The sequence below is a fragment of the Podarcis vaucheri genome (genome assembly GCF_965113315.1).
Source record: "Podarcis vaucheri genome assembly, chromosome: 1".
In the NCBI taxonomy this organism is placed as follows: Eukaryota; Metazoa; Chordata; class Lepidosauria; order Squamata; family Lacertidae; genus Podarcis; species Podarcis vaucheri.
Genome location: NC_138759.1, coordinates 34,767,164 through 34,788,507, shown reverse-complemented (window position 1 = coordinate 34,788,507; position 21,344 = coordinate 34,767,164). Strand labels below are relative to the sequence as shown.

Here is a 21,344-nt window from a genome sequence, read left to right as displayed (position 1 = left end):
AATGGCTTTTTCCAGCACGCTGAGGCCAGGGAGAAAATCGGCAGGCTGGAGTTTTAGGATGAAATGGACAAGAATTTCAGGCGCAGCCCTATGAAGCACCAATTAAGGGGATATTATATCATAAAAAGCTGTAATATCCATTCTCAGCCTTGCGCAGCAGCCAATACAAACCAGGGTGTGATTTTAAAAGGGGGGTGTATAGCTTGATCTCTCAAGACTGCTACATTTAATTAGAAGTTCAGGGAGGGGAGGGCGAGGGGAGAATAGCTTGATTAGGAGCACATGACCTGGGCAGGCAACCCACCTCAAGAGGAAAGACAGGCCACAGCAGCATGAGGCAACTACAGGGTCTCAGCGGTTGGCTGCCTGCATAAGGACAGCCTGCTAGATAAGACCAATGGCCCACCTAGTCTAACCAGATGCCTTTGGGAAGCCAGCAAGCAGAATTTGAGCCCAAGAGCACCCTCCCCTTCTGTGGTTTCCCGTCATCAATAGTCCTCTCCTCCATCAATTTGTCCAATCCCCCTTTAAAGACATTTAAGTTCCTCTCTAGTGGGAGGAAGTTCCATTTTGCACTGCTTGAAAAAAGTACTTTTGTTTATCTGTCCCGAATCTTCCAACATTCAGCTTCATTGGAGGTTGATACGGTTCAGTGTTATAACAGAGGGAGAAGAACATTCCTCTAGCCACTCTCAGACACCATTTGGACACACAGACAGTTCCCCTTTCTTGTTTCCCCTCAGTATTCATCTCTTAATAAGACAAATGCAGGGTCCTTTCCATAACCTCTCGCATCACCTTTTAACAGAGGATGTCACATTTAAATAAACTATCTGGCAGATCTGGAACTTGATGACAGATCTGGAACTATCTAACTCATCTGGCCAGCTCCATTTTGACCTTCAGAGCTTTAGCAAACCTCATAAAATAAGGCTTTTGGTTCAGTAGAGGTTGTTTTTAGGCATGACTTATTTTATTACTCTTTGCTGGTTGTTTACTCTCTTTGATTGCATGATTTCCATTGTTAGTTACTGTAGTTGTGTGCATTTTTATTTCTTGCTTTGAGTAACCATGTAGGCAAATCATGTGGGTTGTGTTTTTTTTAAGGCTGGAAATAAACAAATGCACCCATCAGCTGTCCACTATGTCAGCCTACAGAGCCTAAAATAGAATGCGCCAACAAGCAATCAGCTCTGCTGCAGCAAAATAAAATGCTTCTAGAGCACAGAGTTCCGAATGACTGGAATAAACCAGCCAAGCCAAATAATGCAGGGAATCATAGAATTGTAGAGTTGGAAGGGACCCCGAGGTCATTCCAATGCAGGAATCTCAACTAAAGCATCCATGACAGATGACCATCCAACCTCTGCTTTAAAACCTGAGGAAGGAGAGCCCACAGCTTCCTGATGGAGTCCATTCCACTGTCAAACAGCTCTTACTGATGTTTAGTCAGAATATCCTTTCTTGTAACTTGAATCCATTGGTTCAGGTCCTAGTCTCCGGAGCTGGAGAAAACAAGCTTGTTCCCTCTTCCATGTGACAGCCCTTGAGATACTTGAAGATGGTTAAGATATCTCCTTTCAGTCTGCTCTTTTCCAGGTTAAACATACCAGGCTCCTTCAACTGTTCATCATAAGGCTTGGTTTCCAGGCCCTTGATCATTTTGTGCACTCCTCTGTACACTTTCCAGCTTGTCAATATCCTTCTTAAATTATGGTGCCCTGAATTGGACACAGTATTCCAGGTGTCGTCTGACCAATCCAGAACAGAGCAACACTATTACTTCCCTTGATCAGGATTGTATACTTTTGTTGATGCTACTTAGAATAGAATTAGCCCTTTTTTTGCTAATGCATCACTCTGTTGACTCATGTCAACCCCAAGATCCTTTTCACATGTACTACTGGCAGCCCAGATGTCTGTAATCTTATATTTGTGCAGCCTCAGTGTAGAACCTTACATTTGTCCATAATGAAATTCATCTTGTTGGTTTTGGCCCACTTCTCTAATCTATTCAAGTCAACTTGAATCCTGATGCTGTCTTCAGCAGCATTGGCTACCCTTCCCAGTTTGGTGTGCTCTGCAAATTTGATGAGCATCCCCGCAACACCTTCATCCAAAGCATTTATAAATATGCTGAACAACAATGGGCCCAGGACAGAACCCTTTGGCACTCCAGTTGTCACTTTTTTCCAGGACGGTGAGGAACCATTAATGAGCACTCTGCCTGTGTGGAACATTTTTCACTGTCTCTTATACAGCTGACAGATCCAGGATTGTACCAAAAAAACCCTGGGTCTTCCAAAAGACCATTTGAAGGGCATCTGAAGACCAATCAATGGGTTCAAGAGCTCCATGGAAACATTCCTTTGCTACGCCTTTGCCCAATCTAAAAAATAGAGTTGCCACTCTATTCCAGCAAGGCTCTGCTGCTTTTAATTGCATCAAGTGGAAATTCACCAGGTGAGTTTCTCGGGGTGGGGGGGGGGAGAAGAGAGGGGGGGGGAAGAGAGAGAGATGGACTGATTTTGCCCATCACACAGCTGTGAAAATAGGTCTTCCAGGTTCGGAGAAAAAAATGTAGCAACCCCCATACTAAGGAATATTGCTGAGATAGTTGCTGTCCAGCTCCACTAATACCTTATTCAAATAGAATGCTTCTTTTCACTGATTTTGTTTTTGCAAAAAAAGGGGAGGTAGCCCAGCCTGCTCTTTCAGCCACATACCTCTACCAAACCTGTGCAAAGGTGGGTGCCTAGTTTGTGCTTTATATTTAAATCATTGAACTGTACTTGGAGGCCATTGTGTTGAGGTAATAATAATCAACACAGCGCCTTGGAAAGGTGCAATGTGTTAGGAAGGCTTTCAGCTTGCCTAATTACCAAGCTTGTTAATCTCCATTTCAGGCTGCCTTAATATGAGCTGGATGGAGAGAGGCCCCTTTCTCACTGTGCTGGGGGAGCTGTAATTTGCATAGCCTGTCTACACATTGCCCTCAAAGGGGGGGGAGATGCTGGGTCTCCAAAGAAAACCCACATTAAACAATGCTTCCCCTCCCCCCCTTCCATCAGTGCCCCCGGGGCAATGTTGTTTTTTTATTTACAGCTGCAATCATGGAAACAAACAAGCTTGCATTGCTATTAAAAATTGAGCTTTCATTGGAGACATTTCTTGGAAAAAAAATCAGGGTAACAGCAGTTATTACAAAGCGTGCATACACAGCCATATGAGGGCCCTGCCTAGTTGATATTTCACTTCCAGGCTGCTACTTCAAGGAGCAGCTCTTAGAAAAATCTTGGCAAGGAGCCTGAAAAAGTACCTTTAAATAAGCAAGCTGCATTTCTTATGAAGCATCTTCTTCCACTGACACATCTCCAGGCTCTATGTGTTCATTTATTTGGAAGCTCACTGGGATTATTACCTCCCTCCCTCTCTCCCCTCTCTCTCCTAGGAGAATTTTTGTGAATTTTACAGCTGTGTCGCTGGCGGAAATTCAACAGATGAAGCTCTTCCCATGACTGCCTCTGTTTGGGAACGTTAAAGGCTTTCATGGGATTAATTCATTATATCGTCCTTAACAATGCTGCTTCTGCCGTTTCATTATCGCTTCAAATAGCTTCTAATAATTCTCAGCTGCGGGCCCACTGTGGTGTTGTGGCTTGACTTGGATCGATGGGATGCAAGTTCCCTCTCAGGCGTGAAGCGAGCTGTATAATGTTGAGCCAGTCATTATCTCTCTCCTTGACATACCTTACAAATGTAGACTCGCCATGCACAAGTTTAACAATATTTGGAATTCATTTGGAATTCATTTTTATAAATACCAAATTAGATTAAGGTCTGGTTAACTATAATAACAAGCCCACCCCCTTTTTGTAATGCACACAATAAATATATATATATTGTTCTGTTCTGTTTTTTTAAAAGCATACCATTTCTTGTTTCTTCTGTTTTTTTGTGTCTTACCTTACTCTGTGCACTCATACTTTTGTACTTTTTATTTTTCAATAAAGAATATAAAAGAAAATAAAAAATACCTCACATACTATCTGAAAGTTCTTCCTGATGTTTAGTTGGAATCTCATTTCTTGTAACTTGAAGCCATTGGTTTGAGTCCTCCAGAGCAAGAGCAAACAGGCTTGCGCACTCCTCCATGTGACAGCCCTTAAGATATTTGGAGATAGCTATCATATCTCCTCTCTCCTCTTTTCCAGGCTAAACATACCCAGCTCTGTCAACCGTTCCTCATAAGGCTTAGTTTCCAGACCCTTGATCATCTTGGTTGCCCTCCTCTGCACACATTCCAGCTTGTCAATATCCTAAAATTGTGCTGCCCAGAATTAGACACACTATTCCTAGTGTGGCCTGACTAAGGCAGAATAGAGTGGTGCTATACAGGTGGCGCTATGGGTTAAACCACAGAGCCTAGGACTTGCCGATCAGAAGGTCGGCGGTTCGAATCCCCGTGACGGGGTGAGCTCCCGTTGCTCGGTCCCTGCTCCTGCCAACCTAGCAGTTCATAAGCACGTCAAAGTGCAAGTAGATAAATAGGTACCGCTCCAGCGGGAAGGTAAACGGCGTTTCTGTGCACTGCTCTGGTTCACCAGAAGCGGCTTAGTCATGCTGGCCACACGACCCGGAAGCTGTACGCCGGCTCCCTCGGCCAATAAAGCGAGATGAGTGCCGCAACCCCAGAGTCGGTCACGACTGGACCTAATGGTCAGGGGTCCCTTTACCTTTACCTTATTACTTCCCTTGATTTGGACACTGTACTTCTATTGATGCAGCCTAGAATAGTGTGAAGTACTTCACACAGTACATGGTTAAACTATGGAACTTGGTGGCCACAGGAGGCAGTGATGGCAACCAACTCGGACGGCTTTAAAAGAGGATTACATCACATTCATGGGGGGTAAGGCTATCAAGGTGTATTAGCTGCAATGGCTGTGTTCTACTATCAGAGGCATTATGCCTTTGAATACCAGTTGCTGGAAATTACAGGAGAGCAGAATGCTCTCGTGCTGAGGTCCTGTTTGTGAGTTCCCTACAGTCATCTGGTTGGTCACTGTGTGAACAGGATACTGGGCTAGAAGCATCACTGGAATGATCCAGTAGGCTCTTTTTAATGTTTTGCTGCTCCTGTGACACAATGGGCCAGTGCATCTCAAGCCCACCTAGGGACAGCTGTGGGCAGGATTCCTGCATTGCAGAGGGTTGAACTAGATGATGCTCAGGCTCACTTCCAGCTCTACATTCTCATTTGTTGTTGTTGTTGTTTAGTTTAGTTGTGTCCGACTCTTCGTAACCCCATGGACCAGAGCACGCCAGGCACTCCTGTCTTCCACTGCCACAGTTTGCTCAAACTCATGCTGGTAGCTTTGAGAACACTGTCCAACCATCTCATCCTCTGTCGTCCCCTTCTCGTTGTGCCCTCCATCTTTCCCAACATCAGGGTCTTTTCCAGGGAGTCTTGTCTTCTCATGAGGTGGCCAAAGTATTAGAGCCTCAGCTTCAGGATCTGTCCTTCCAGTGAGCACTCAGGGCTGATTTCCTTCAGAATGGATAGGTTTGATCTTCTTGCAGTCCCTGGAACTCTCAAGAGTCTCCTCCAGCACCATAATTCAAAAGCATCATTTCTTTGGCGATCAGCCTTCTTTATGGTCCAGCTCTCACTTCCATACATCACTACTGGGAAAACCATAGCTTTAACTATACAGACCTTTGTTGGCAAGGTGATGTCTCTGCTTTTTAAGATGCTGTCTAGGTTTGTCATTGCTTTTCTCCCAAGAAGCAGGCATCTTTTAATTTCATGGCGGCTCTCACCATCTGCAGTGATCATGGAGCCCAAGAAAATAAAATCTCTCACTGCCTCCATTTCTTCCCCTTCTGTTTCCCAGGAGGTGATGGGACCAGTGGCCATGATCTTCATTTTTTTGATGTTGAGCTTCAAACCATATTCTCTTCTACATTTTCATACCCTCCAACATTTTTCCAGTGAAACTAGGGATGCCTCATTCCATAATGATAATTGCACTATTTATACCCCACACATCTTACTGGGTTGCCCCAGCCACTCTGGGCAGCTTCCAACTTACATAAAAACATAATAAAACATTCAATTATTTTTTTGAAAAAACTTCCCTATACCGGATTGCCTTCAGACGACTCGGGTGTCAGATAACTCCACACCCTCCAGTATTTCTCCAGTGAAAATAGGAACATCCTACCATACCCTCCAACGTTTCTCCAATGAAAAGAGGGACGTCCTAAGGAAAAGTGGGACAATCCAGGATCAATTCAGAATTTGGACGACTTCTCTAAATCAGGGACATCCCTGGAAAATAGGGACACTTGGAGGGTCTGCATTCTATAAGTCTATGATTCTACTTTCCCACTTGGAGGGGCTGCATGGGCAGGGCCAATAAAAGTGGGTGGGGTCAAAGCAGGCAAGGCCAGAGCTGGAATAAACAGACATGTAGCACACATGAATGTATAAAAAATACAACACACACCTGGAGACTGTTGCTCTCCCCCACCTGCCCCAACAGTTAGTTTGAAAAAAGTATAGCCATTGACAGCCTTTCCCAGCATGGTTTTCCTTCTAGTATTCCTTCAAGCATTCCCCTGGTTCACTGATATATTTTGAATTTACAAATCATTTTTACTAAGCATCTCTTAATAGTTAAGGTCAATAACCTAGAATTTGCACTTCTGCTTAAGAACACAAGAACTATGTTAATGGCTGGAACACAAATCCTTGCATAGATTCCAGCAACCAGCGGGTGTCATGTGATCTGCCAGAAACTGGTCTGTGGTCCATGGGTAGATTATGGTCTTCTTTTGCCCAGCCCTTAATTTTATGCTAGAGGTAGCCCATTGAATAACAGCTGCAAAAATAGTCTAAACAACAATGGCTGAAAAGCCAGATATCAGAGATGTGCCCTATTACTAAGTCAAAGGTTTCCACCAATTTAATTAAAAATGGGCTGCTTTTCTCAGTAAATTGGCTAATGGTGGAGTTATGCTTCTTCATATGCAGTGATTATGATGGCTTTAACTCCATAACTTTCTGGTATTCTGGGTCTTAGGTCTAGAGAGCTCCACTTCTTTTGGATTGAGCAGGGTACATCAATACTTCATTGTAGCACATCTGTTACAAAACCCACTAGGGATCAGTTTTAATCTGATTACAGAGATCAAAACAAGATTAGCTAGATTACATGTGTCGTGTTGCTTAATATCTCAGCCTGTTCCACGCTGCTGGACAACAGACACAAATACTCACAGTTTCCTCCATGGCCATCAACTAAGGGAATGGAGAGTCTTGCATACCCTCCAAGTGTTCCTATTTTCCAGGGAGAATCCTGGAATTATGAAAGCCACCCTGGCTTCTGATTTGATCCTGGAATATCCCAATTTCCCTTGCCAATGCCGCCACCGAGCTCAGGGAAGAGGCTGAGCAGTCGTTTGTCCCGAGCGATGGTGGCAGCTGTGAGAGAGCATCCTGTTGCCTATCCATGGCCTCCACAATGGGGGTCACTGCCAGCCTCCTCCTTTGAGCAGCTTGTAGTGGCTGCTTGTGAGCAGTGAAGCTGCAGCCACTGAGACCCAGCTTTGCATGGCATGCCAATTCTGTGAGGCAGGAAGAAAGGAGGAGCAGAACTCAAGGAGTTTTGATTTATATAAAAAAAATGCTTTGTACATCCACATCTAATTGCCCTTTCTAAATAGTGTGTATTTCTGTTTGTCATTCTAACAGAGAATAAAATAAAACCGGGATTAAGGGGTTTTCTCAGGGTGGTGAATGGTGTGTTTGTGTGTGCTGTGACCCTATGGGGGTAGTGGTAGAGGCATTCACCCTTATTCTGATACAAAATGCTTATGGGGGACAAAAAATGGGGTGAGAAATGCCCCTATTTTCATCTGAGGAATGTTGGAGGGTATGGTCTTGGTGACTGGAGAGGTGCGGCGCGACAGATTTCTCATGTCAGAAGTCTGCTTCCAAGCTCAATGGCAGAATTAAATACCTGCTTCCTTTGAGTGATCTGCAGTGTAATCTACTTCAAAGTAGGCCTTGGACACTCTTGGAGAAAAGTTGGGTCATGCTGATCTGTATCAATATAGGCCCATCTGCCTTGGAGTTACTCTCTGGGAAGAAGTGCCATGCAATGAGGTCTAAAAGGAAGTTGTTGGTCACATTCATATCATTTACATATTTCCTTGTTAAAAGCCTTAAACAGCTCAGGACTGCAATGCCTCAGGGACCCGCCTTTCTCCATATGAACCAACCTGGACGCTGTAATCATAATCTGAGGCCTTTCCTTGTGTGCTTGCTCTGCAAGAAGCCTGGAGGGTGGCAACACAAGAACGGGGCCTTTTCTGTGGTGGCTCCCTGCTTGTGGAATGCTCTCCCAAGGGAGGCTCACCTGGCACCTTCCTCTTCTCCCAGGCCTTTGGCTAATTAAGCAATCTATTGCCTTTTAAACTGGTGTTGGGGTGTGTGTCTTGTTTTTGTTAGTTGCTATGGTATGTATTCTTGTGTTTTTATATTGTAAACTGCATTGTGATCCTTGGATGAAGGGTGTCACAGTAAATCAATCAATCAATCAATCAATCAATCAATCAATCAATCCCATCCTTCCTCCAAGGAGCACCAGGCGGTATACATTGTTCTCCTTCCCTCTACCCCATTTTATCCTTACAACAACCCTGTAATGTAGATTATGCTGATAATGAATGAGTGGCCCAAGATCACCCAGTGAGTTTCATGGCTGAGTGGGGCTTCCACGTTCTACCTTGAGCTTAGTCTTGAATTCTCAAAAATCAGGTCTTTCCTCCTCCCCAATAAAAGCTTAACAACTTGGCCCTGCACCCCTAAAAACGGGTCTTTCCTCCACCCTACTAAAAGATCAACAACTTAGACCTGAACCCCCAAAAAGGGGGCAGATCATTGCCAGTTTTTAATTCTGTGAGTAGATCGCAGTCTCTTGGGAGTTGGTCACCCCTGCCAACCCAACCTTTCTCAACCTTGGGTCCCCAGATGTTTGTTGGACTACAACTCCCATCATCCCTGACCACTGGTCCCGGTAGCTAGGAATGATGGGAGTTGTAGTCCAAGAACATCTGGGGACCCAAGGTTGAGAAAAGGTGCCGCTACACCACAATGGCTCGCCTTTCCATCTATGTCATGATTTTGTCCTTGATGTGGAGTTTTCCTTAGCAGGCACGAAGGCATCACTCTGCACCATGACTTGGCCCCAGCCCCAGATGAAGCAACATGGTGAAAATGAAAGAAAATGGGCAAGAGGAGTAGGCACATTAACATGGAGGGAACTCTTTCTCCTGTCAGCTGAATCTCATGTTTATGTTGTTAGTATTGCTGCTAAGTCAAGACATTCATTGATAAAGTATTTCAATTAACTATAAAGACTCACACAGCTAATCAGTTACAACTGACGTACATTTGGGCTAAATACCTATAATTACAGTTGTTTCACACCTGAGTCCCTGTTACTGATGTTGTGTAACAAGCAGTCCTGATTGCTGACATCAGCCCACTTAATGTGCCTGCATTTATGTCATAATCAGATAAAATCAAATATAGAGTTAATAGTAAAACTTCTAAAACACAAGGCAAAATCCACTGGCAACATCTCCTACACAACCCCCATTGAAGCGAATGGAAAGTCTAAAGGGGAGAAGTTCTGAGATGACTGCACCCGCAGTCACTAAGATATTTGAGAAGAAGCTGTGCATGTACAAAGTGTTTTATGATTTATAGTTCTCCACTTAATGATTATCCAAGAATCTTATTCTACCCACTATTTGTTAGTTTAGCAAAATTTACTGTTTTTCCCCGTGTATAAGACTAGGTTCCCCCCCAAAAAAAAATAATGTCAAAAATTAGGGGGCGTATTATACTCTGGGCCATCTTTCCCCATTTCCTTAAATCTGAGTCCCTCAAAATAGGGGGTGTCTTATACATGGGGATGTCTTATAGACGGAAAAATACGGTATATACTGCTTGATTCTTGTTCTAGTTTACAAGAAATATTAAAATGATCAATGAAAACTGTTGTAAACAATGTAAATCATTTAAAAATAATTATGATGAACAAGAAGAGAAATTAAAACACATCAACAGTTTGGATAGGCAGGGGAGATAATAATAATAATAATAATAATAATAATAATAATAATAATAATAATAATTTGGTTAGGCTTGCCTAAACAAAAATGTTTTAAGCAGTTGCTGAAAATGGTCTTTCATGAATAAAGAATCCACTCACCCTTTTGGTTTTAGCCCAAGGATGGGAGTCTCAAGCCCATAGGGCAAATGTGACTGCCCAAGCCTCTGTGCCTGACCCTCGGGACTCTTCTCAGGCCACACCCCTTCTCCAAAGGCCACACCCTTGCCAGTCATGCCTGGCATCCTCTTGGACTGCTTGTGTCTGGCTGGTATGTGTCTTTGAACTCTGACCAGGACTCTTGCTTGTCTGAATGGCGGATACAGAGGAGAGTATCAGTGTGTGTAGAAGTGAGCCTACTGCACAAATGTAAAATGGTGTCCATTCCTTCAAGCTCTTTTTTTTCTCTGGTCCCACCCACCACTGGTATGAGGCCCTGAAAGTTGCCTAGAAGATAAAGTGGCTCTAGGGATGAAGAGGTTTCCCCTTTAGCTCCAGTCCAAGAGTGAGATATTTTTCTGAAGAAAATGTGAGTGCCCAAATCTCTTCTCTCTAGCTACAACCATTGGATCCCTTAGTTCAGTGGTGTCCAAACTTTTTTCAAAGAGGGCAAGATTTGATGAAGTGAAGGGCCATGAGGGCCCAGCAAAGGGCCAACCAAAGTTGTTGACCTGTTTTTAGGACTGGAGTTGTTGACTTTTTTTTAGGATTTTACCCCAGGAAATAAACTGCCATAGGGGCCAGATTAAACCAACCGGTGGGCCGAATTAGGTCCCCAAAACGGACTTTGAACGCATGCCTTAGCTGGATCAGGCCAAAGGCCTACCTAGTCCAGCATCCTGTTTTCACAGTGGACAAACAGATCATAGGAAAAATGGCACCATGAAATTGTAGAGTTGGAAGGGAGCCTAAGGACCATCTCGTCCAACCCCCCTGCAATAAAGGAATATCCCATATGGGGATTGAACTTGCAACCTTGGCATGATCAGCACCATCGTAAAACCAGCTGAGCTATCCAGGCACGTATACCTTGAGGAAACCCACAAGCAAGATATGAACTTAACAGCACTCTGCCCACTTGTGATTCCCAGCAACTCATGTTCAGAGGCATTGACGTGGGAGACCAGGGTTCAAATCCCCACTTGGCCATGAAGCTCACCTTGGGCTATTCCCTCATTCTCTCCTAACACTAGAACTTGTGGAAATCCAATGAAGATGAATGTTGGAAGATTCAGGACAGGTTTTTAGAAAGTATTTCTTCATGCAGCGCATATTTAAACCGTGGAATTTGCTTTCCGCAAGATGCAGTAATGGTCACCAGCTTGGAACTGTTTAAAAGAAGATTAGGCAAAAAGACTATGAAAGGCCATTAGCAATGACTGCTACTTACTAGCTCCACTGGCAGAGGCAGTATTCCTCTTTAATACCAGTCGCTAGGTATCGCAAGCAGGAAGAGTACTGTTGCACTGAAGTTCTGCTAGTGGGACTTCCATGTGCAGCTGGATGACAGCTGTGAAAACAAAATTTTGGACTAGGTGTGCCTTTGGTCTGATCTAGCAGGGCTCTTGAATGGCAATAATGCCTCTTGCTTGCCTAAATGCAGAGTGGAGAGGTGAGTGCTGGTGACTTTTGTGTGGCCAGAATGTAGGTAAGATTATTTATTTTTATTCATTATTAAATTTGCACCCTGCCCTTCCTGCCCAATGAGCTGATTGAGGTCACTTTCCATGGATCTATTCATTGTTTTCCTCTCACCTATGGAATGTAACCCCTGACAAGTTCCTCATTAGGGAATGTGACTCTGAGGCTGAAAAAGCTTTCCCACCCTTCTGTTTGTCACAACCTCACCCCGTGCAAAGCAGACACATTATCTTGGTTTGATGCTTTTAGAAATCACACATATCTCTTGAGATCCTGGCATTTGTAATTCAGGGCCTGAATGAAAGGGCGGGGGCTGCCTGCCAAAGAGAAATAATATTCTGGCCGAGTCCTGAGAAGAATGGATATGGAGAATCAGTTAATGGAGGGGGAAATTGTAATAAGTGAAAAGGTTCCAATTGCTAAACAACAATATAGTGTATGCCCTTCTCTGACTAGATCCAGAAGTCCTGGGTGTTCACTGCAATACTCTTTGAACTAAGTCAAAACTTTTCTGCCTGCCTGGGCATTTAAAGTCAGGCTTGTCCTACAATAGCCTTACTATCTTTAATGTTTTCTGGTTGTGTTGCATTGTTTTTATTGTATTATATAGTTCAGGCACAGGCAAACCCAGCCCTCCAGATGTTTTGCGACTACAATTCCCATCACCCCTGACCACTGGTCCTGTTAGCTAGGGATGGTGGGAGTTGTAGTCTCAAAACATCTGGAGGGCCAAGTATGCCTATGCCTGATTGTATCACCATCCCTGGTTATATATTGTTCACTGCTCTGGTGATGGGCTGTCTATAAACAATTCAGTTTTTCCTTCTTTACTTTCTGTCTTTTTTCTTTCTGCATTTCTCCAATCCCTTCTCTCTTCTCAAGAACCAGGGAAGTTATCGCTGATTCTTCAGTTGTTGTTGTTGCTTTTTAAAATCAGATTACATTTGAGGAAAACCTGCATACCTAGAGATTTGAGGTTCACTATGGAGACCTGATGATTGCAAAGCATTCACAGAATTTAAATCGATCGATGTTAGGCCTGAATGGACATGATTAGACCACAGGTCCAATATTTCTCTAAATGTATTCAATCTCACTCTAATTCATTAGTTTTAAATTCATAACTTAATGGAAGTTTTTTTCCAGAAGAACTTAGTACAAAATGTTTCTATTCTGTTCCGTTCTATTTAACAAAAGCTACTCTGGTATTAAAATACCAGAGCCTTGGAAAGTGACTTTCCATTCCCATCCTTCAAACTTATCCTATCTATTCTATTTGTCTTTTACCTCTTTAGCTTTCCAACTATACAAGGCTTCCTTTTGTGCTTTAATGCTTTCCTGCCAACCATTAGCAGTGAAATACATTTTCATGCAACTCTGCCTTTTGTATTCCCCTACTTCCTTTTCTGATTTTTGATGACCATCACATTTATTGGCAATGTTTAATTAAAGCTAATATATGAGGAAGAAGTGGGGGGAGGACACTGGCATAATTGAAAGATTTTGTTTCCCCTTTGGAAATTTTAATAATCTCTATTAGCTCTCACATGTTTGAATCAATCCTCATGAGATTGGATACAGGTAAATAATACCCATAAGACAATGCAGACAATGTGCTATTTATATTGGGTTTTATTCCAGGAGTAATTCAGTGGAAGTTAATGGTATAAAAGAGTCTTGATGGCAGTGGGTGTGTGCATAAAACAGAAGGAACAAAAATGTATTAATTCATTGATTGCAGCTTATAATATGGATTTCTTATTACACGTCTCAGGGAAGACATTCTCCTGTACGTTCTTCTGCATTGTTAACAGTAGAATGAAAAAAAGTGGTTTGGGAAATCAAGCAGACTGACAATGATCTAGCAATCTTATCACATAGAGTCATTATATTCTAACATCTATGGAGGAGGTTCTGTGTCCCTTTGTGTACTGAAGGAACACAGGGTCTTTTCTGTGGTGGCACTCACATTGTGGAATTTCTCCCACTCCGCTCCACCCCACTGCGCAGAGACATCCATTAACTCCAAAATAACAATATGGTCGGGGGGGCGGCGGGTTAAGTCTCTGTGACATAATTTGAACAGGATTTCATTTTAAATTGATCTTGTTTTCATTACATGGTTTATTCCATCCTTCCAAGGTGGTCAGGGTGGCATACTAAATTATCCCCTCTTCCCATGTTATACTCACATCTGTGGCCCAACATCACCCAGTAAGCATCATGGCTAGTATGGTTTTTAAGCCCTCCCCAATCATTTTTCCCTTTTGTTCTCCCCTAGCAAAATAGTTGGATTCTTGTACAATGCACAAAACAGCTGCTATTCTCCCAGATAAACAGGTCCAGTGGCAGACTGAGCTACAAATCTAAAAAAATGTAGTATAAACACTGACAACTGGGAAACACTGGCCTGCAAGTGCTCTAATTGGAGAACAGCCTTTACCAAAGGTGTCATGGGCTTTGAAGACACTCGAACTCAGGACGCAAGGGAGAAACATACTAAGAGGAAGGCACGCTTGGCAAATCCACACCGTGATCAACTCCCACCCGGAAACCAAGGTCCCCACTGTGGAAGGACGTGTGGATCCAAAATTGGCCTCCACAGTCATTTACGGACTCATTGTTAAAACTGTGTTTATGGAAGACAATCTTACTCAGCTACGAGTGATCGCCAAAGAAGAAGATGGTGAGGAAGTGGACATTGTACATATTTAATACCTACAGTTGCAAAATATGGGTAGAATGCTTTTTTCAAATGAATTCAGTAACCAGACACTATATCAATATATGCACAGACCACAGCTGGAGTAACCAGTTCTGGGCACCACAGCTGAAGATGGATGTTGACAAGCTGGGACATGGGCAGCGGAGGGGGACTAAGGTGATAAAGGTCTGGAAACCAAGCCTTATGAGGAGCAGTTGAGGGAGTTGGACATGTTTAGCCCGCAGAAGAGAATATTGAGACATGATATGATAGCCATATTCTAATATCTGAAGGGCTGTCACACAAAAGAGGAAGCCAGCTTGATTTCTCCTACTGCAGAGAGTGAGACTCAAACCAATGGATTGAAACTACAAAAAAGGAGTATGGTTAAAACTGCTCAACAGTGGAATGGGCTCCTTTGGAAGGTTGTGACTGTCCTTCAGTAGGGGTTTTTAAACAGAGGTTGGGTGGCCATCAGTCAGGGGTTCTTTAACTATGATTCCTGCATTGCAGGAAGTTGAACTAGATGACTCTTGGGATCTCTTCCAACTCTACAGTTCTATGATTCTGTGTGTTTGCCTTTTGTTTTTCTGATATATTTTGTCATTAGAAATGAGTATGCCTGTAAGCAATCACTAACAATAAATAAATAAATAAATAAATAAATAAATAAATGAATGAATGAATGAATGAATGAATAGGGCCATTGATAGATTTATTATTCAAATTTATATCTCACCCTTCCTCTAAAATGAGTCCAGGGCAACAAACTATGTAATAATAAAAAATAAAAAAACATCTTTAAAGTATTTTTCAACTACAGATGCAGACTGGGAAGGATCTCAACTCAGAAGGTTTCTTGAAAGAGGGAAGGTCTTCAGTAGTCACCGAAAAGACAACTGAGATTATGCCTGCTCATATTCAAGGGGAGGGAATAATTATCTATCTGTCAGTATGTAACAATTTTTTCCAGTGCAATTCTGGCCCAGAACTTTATTGCCGGCCTAATATCCATAGGACATTCTGTGGAAGAGACCTCTGAGGCGCAGCAGCTGGGCCAAACCAAGCCCAGAACAGGTGTTGACAAAAAATGAAGAACTCTGCACATGGTTATATCAGATGCATTACCAGTTAGTATTTTCACCAGAGCTGAACCACCCACTGCACTATGCGAATTCCAGTGCAAAAACAATAGCATGTTTTTCAACCCACTGGCAGAGGAAGAAGAAGAAGAAGAAGAAGAAGAAGAAGAAGAAGAAGAAGAAGAAGAAGAGGAGGAGGAGTTGTTTGGATTTGATATCCCGCCTTTCACTCCCCTTCAGGAGTCTCAAAGCGGCTAACATTCTCCTTTCCCTTCCTCCCCCACAACAAACACTCTGTGAGGTGAGTGGGGCTGAGAGACTTCAGAGAAGTGTGACTGGCCCAAGGTCACCCAGCAGCTGCATGTGGAGGAGCGGAGACACGAACCCAGTTTCCCAGATTACGTGACTACCGCTCTTAACCACTACACCACACTGGCGGGGGGAGGGCGGGGGGAGCGCACCACCCCCGGCAGCGCAATCCCAGTGGGATGCCATCACGGCTGCCCCCCCCGCCCGCGCTGATGCCACGCCCCACAGGCGGCATGCCACATCCCCAGGACGCATGCCAGCCATGCCCCCCGCCTGCTCTCTGCCCCCCCCCCAGTGCCGGAGCATGAAGCTCTACCACTGTTTCAACCAAGAGCTGCCATTGTCAAAATTGAAACCAAGAACAGGCATCTTCAGAACAAAAAAAAAAAAAAAGACCTGGACATATGCTGCTTCATATGAGAGATTTATGTAGTGAACATGGTACAACATGAAAATTCAGTGCAGCAGCAGTATCTGCCATGTATTTTCACATATGGTTATTCGAGACTTCATAGTACATCCAAAAGCCTCTTCTAAACTAGTGTCTGCCATGACATGAGCTTACATAAAAACAATAGGCATTGCTTTGCCTTTCATGTGTACAGGGTAAATCTGTATTTGAAACCCCTTGGTTGACAATCAGCCATGGTGTGAATACTACATTTTGCAATTCCTCAAAATAGTCAAATGTTATCTGGACTCTGATTCTCTACTGCCTCTCTGTTTCCTTTGCCTGCAAGTAAAGACCCGTCTTTCAAAGGTTAAAAACCATCGAGGGCACAATTCAAGTATGTACATTTTCACTCCCATGAAGAGGTATGACTACAAGCCCACCCCTGGTTTGCTGCAATCTAGTGGTGGCTGGTGCCCATTGGTACTGGTAGGGCAGAAAGCAGGGAGCCCAAACAGTAGGTAGATTCTGAGTCCATGATAGGTGGAGCCAGCTAATTTTAGTTTTGTCCCCGTCCTCTTCCTTGCTGAGTTTTACAAGGGCAACATCGACACTACGAAGGAAATGGTTAACCAGCAGTTCCACACCCTGGACTCATTACTAAGGAGGGAGGGAGGCAGGTGGGGCTGGATGAGGACAGACTGTAGTTGGTGGGGCAGTTCCACATTTGCCCTAATTGACTATCCTCCACTGCTGTAACCACAGCTCAGGAAATTAACACAGTGGTGCAAAAACTTCTCTTTGCTGGTCTCTGGGTTGAATCCATATTGAGCCATGCTTAGAAGAGACCCCTCCTGCCAACCTAGCAGTTCGAAAGCACATCAAAGTGCAAGTAGATAAATAGGTACCGCTCCAGCGGGAAGGTAAATGGCGTTTCCGTGCGCTGCTCTGGTTGGCCAGAAACGGCTTAGTCATGCTGGCCACATGACCCAAAAGCTGTATGCCGGCTCCCTCGGCCAATAAAGCGAGATGAGTGCCACAACCCCAGAATCGGTCATGACTGGACCTAATGGTCAGGGGTCCCTTTACCTTTACCTAGAAGAGACCCACTGAAATCAGTGGTACTTAAATTAGTCTTGATTCACTTAAATCCCTTGGATATCAAAGTATGCCTAAGTCTTGGTTCAAACTTCTGTTCTTGCAGGGAAGGAGTGGAATGGACCAGAGGACCTTTTCCTTTTCCTTTTTTTTCTTTTTTGCATTATTTGCTTATGTAAAGAAATGCTATCAAATATTTGGAGACTCTTACTTCCTTGAGAAGGACCATTGCTCCAATCAGAAAGAGAAAAGGAATGCCAGGAAGAGAAAAGATTGCTTGCTTTGCAGTTGCAGAAACGTGTGTGCGTGTCAGAAATTTCTAACTGCCTGTTTTCAAGATTCTTGGTTTTGCGATTTGTGTAACTTGACTTACGTCAAGTCATATGGTCCTGACAAATAAACCTGATTCAATTTTCAACATCACCCCAAAGCTTCCTTTTCATTTAGTACAACTGCATTTATGCAATGCAACTGATTAATTGTCCAAAACTCATACAGCTATTTGAATAGGATTTATTTATTCTAATGACAGGCCTAGTTTTTATGTATTGTAAAGGTTAACCATTTCAGAATAATCTGGTCTGCTGAAAATTAGCTTGCAATTCTTTGAATGAAATCCGATGCTTAATAATAAAAAAGGGTATGGAGGTCCTATTAAACAAAGATTTTGCATTGCTTCTGTGTGCACAGAGAGGTTAAAATCACATTTTGAAATATCAGAAACCAATATGAGCCAAAGGGGAGAGAGAGAGAGAGAGAGAGAGAGAGAGAGAGAGAGAGAGAGAAGCACTTGCTCATTTAAAGATCTCTGCTTAACTCCAGTCTAAATAAATATCGACATCTGGATCATGTAAATAAAACCTTTCTTAATGCAAACTTTTTTCTGACTCAGATGATTGCATTAAATGTGATATTTGCTAATGGAATAGCCTTTTATTCCCTGTTACTGATGGTGGATTTGTCCAAGGAACTCAAATGCCATTTCAAGCATTTTTTTAAAAAAACCCAGTCTAGAGTACTTGCTATTTTAACAGTGCTTTTAAAGGTATATATTGTGGGGATTTTAATTCTGGAATATTTAACATAAAAAAAGTTTTTGTTCATTAAAGTATTTATGTTTGTCTGTATAGATAGCTAGATCGACAGATGAAGACCTGGGTTGTTGGATATTTTTATATGAAAGTGCAAACAGCTGATTATTAGGAATATACACAAAATATAAATGGTGGATATATTTTTAATTGAAAAGACATGTAATTAGGAATCTATGAATGGGGCATTTGTACAGTTTTCTGCATTGAATATATTTTAAGTTTGAAAATTAAATAATTAGTGTGAAATTATTTTCTTTGGTTGGTAATGGAAAAGAATTGAGGGGGGAGGAAATGTTTCTGCGCATTAGATGCTAGAGATACTTGGCTTCAGTCAAACCCAAAATGAACTTCCTTTGGGATCTGATTTTTAGGAGCCCCCCCCCCATCCGCCCTTAAATAACAAGCAGATTCATGATGCAAAGCACTTTGTCTCTGAAAGCAGAAGTCCTTATACTTCCTTCGCCTAATTAATCCCATTCCAAAAACCCTATTCACTTTTTCCCAATAAAGGTGGCTCTGTCCAGGATGGTTCTGTGTATTTTCCACTGAAAGATCGAAATATCATGTTATTGCCTATTTTATAAGAAACGCTAAGAAGCAGGCATGTAATTATCACATCTGATTTCCTTCTCATGCTGAATATTCCCCCATCCATGCTAAAGTAGGATTTTGTTGAAAAAGCTCAAAGAATATCCAATATAGACTGCAATGTTTAAAAATAAAATAAAGTTAAATGGAGATGCAACAAGAGGATGTTCTCAGTTTGTATATATTAAATCACTTTGTATGTATTAAACATGAACTGTACCCTACGGTCATTTTTTAGACAAAATTGCAATATAAAACTGGCTAATAAATTATCTTTAATATTATGATATATATATTGCAAGAAATATATTAACCAACACTTAAAACGTTTTTGAACAATCCATATTTATCGGATTGGCATTTTTACTCTGAGGGAAAAGCAAGTAATCTTTTTTTAAAGGAATCTAAGAATTATGCATATCTGTTTAAACAAAATGATTTGTGCACAATAGATTATTTTAAAATTCAGTGATTGTGCCTAATGAATGAAAAATGTAAAGCACAAATACTTTCTGCAAAAGGCAATAAAACGTGTTATCATATTTTCCCATAGAAAAGTAAGCTGATGGAACTTGTAAAAAATGTTTGTGCTCTGTAGTCAGTTTTGCTGAATCAGAAGTAGATTAAATGCTATTTTGAGGGAATTGAAAAAAATAGCAGTATTTCACATATCTAACTTTGCTCAGGATACATTTAATACAGAAATAATTGAGGCAATGTAGCACTTCATTATTTGTAATGCATTAACTAGACTATTTTAAATGAGGACTTGATAGCAAAGAAAAACAATTATCCTGTAAATAAAAAAGCAATGCAATTACAATAAAATGCTCACTGAAGATCCACTTTCAAACAATAAATATAGCTAGATAATGTGCAGCCTGATCCACAGCCCGGTTAATCCTGAAGTACTTGGATTTCAGCCGATTTTGTTCCATTTATTTCATTGGGACTAAATCAACATAAGTAAATCCAACCGCTTTGGGGTATAACTAGGGTGTGTGTGGTTTGTCCTGTAAGGATAGAATAAGATGCCAAGCAAATAAGAACACAATCACGAATGGTCAACGGCTTATTCTGTTCTTTAGCAAAGGGTTTCAAACCTCCTTTCACTCGTTATTGGAAAGATTCATTGTGATGCTTCCAGATTTTGAATGGCTAAAATGTTTATTTTCTGGCAGGTTTTTTTCCTTTTTTTGCATCAAGCATGTGGGAAATGTTTACTCTAAGGCTCAGATAGAACACGGCTGTAAGAAATGTTGCAGAGCAGCCAGCGCTGACTAGAGCTAATTAACTGCAATGCTCCATTCCTTGTTCTCATTTTAAGCAGGGACATACTGCACAATACCTTTTTATCTGGCTTTCCATTGAAATTTCCTTTTTAAAAACCACTTTTGGGGGATCCCAAAATTCCAGGCAATCTCCTCTTGGCAATCTTAATAACTCATGGTTAGAGTGTATTTGAAGTCAGAGAGACATTAAGTTTAGAAATCTCACACCCAAGCTAGAGTGGAAAATGCCTGCAGCGGTTCTTCCAAGTCTTAGTTTAATTATTCTTCTTTATTAATGATACAGCCAGTATAATTGGTGATTGATTGATTGACTGACTGACTGACTGACTGACTGATTTATTGTTTTTACAAGACCTGGTTCCATTTTTTTTTATTGAACTCTCCTCTTTCTTAATCAGGCAATCGAGAAATTGACTGAAAATCCATGCAAGAACAAATAAGGAAGAAATCCATCGTACTCCATGAAATGTAAAGGGAACTTCGGCATTGCTAATCAGTTTTTTGCATGGAAGATGTGGCCTTCACAGCCCTAAGACAACAAAGAAAAGCCTTGAAGCAAAAAGTATAGGATGCTGGACTCCTTATAATGTTTCCGTGCTATATCTGCAAAATATTAAAGTGCTTTCCCATGTTTTCAACCCTATCAGAGATATATATGCCCCAATGCAGTGGTAGCAATATGTGTCAGCATTTGGAAACTGGTTTCTATGCCTGCAACCGGTGTGGTAGGGTGCAACCAAAATGGAGCTCAATGGGAGGAAAGAACCTGCATCTATGAGTAGTTTAATGCATGAGAAGCCCTCTATATCTATCTCCCCATTCTAATTCTGTGCAATCAGCCTGTTTTGTGTACCTGAGAGCAGTAGCCTTCTTCTGTGCTACAGTTTCCTAAAATCAGGGTGATTACGAGGCAGTGAGTCCAGTTGATTTTGATGGAATTTCCATCCATGTTTTATGT

At 42.0% G+C, this 21,344-nt stretch overlaps 2 long non-coding RNA genes across 4 annotated transcripts in view; one reads left to right on the top strand and one right to left on the bottom strand.

Moving 5' to 3' along the window:
* LOC309527274 overlaps window positions 1-21,344 on the top strand; it is a 439,252-nt gene that overhangs the window by 109,813 nt on the left and 308,095 nt on the right. The window lies entirely within an intron of this gene.
* LOC309527302 overlaps window positions 1-21,344 on the bottom strand; it is a 48,249-nt gene that overhangs the window by 3,943 nt on the left and 22,962 nt on the right. The window lies entirely within an intron of this gene.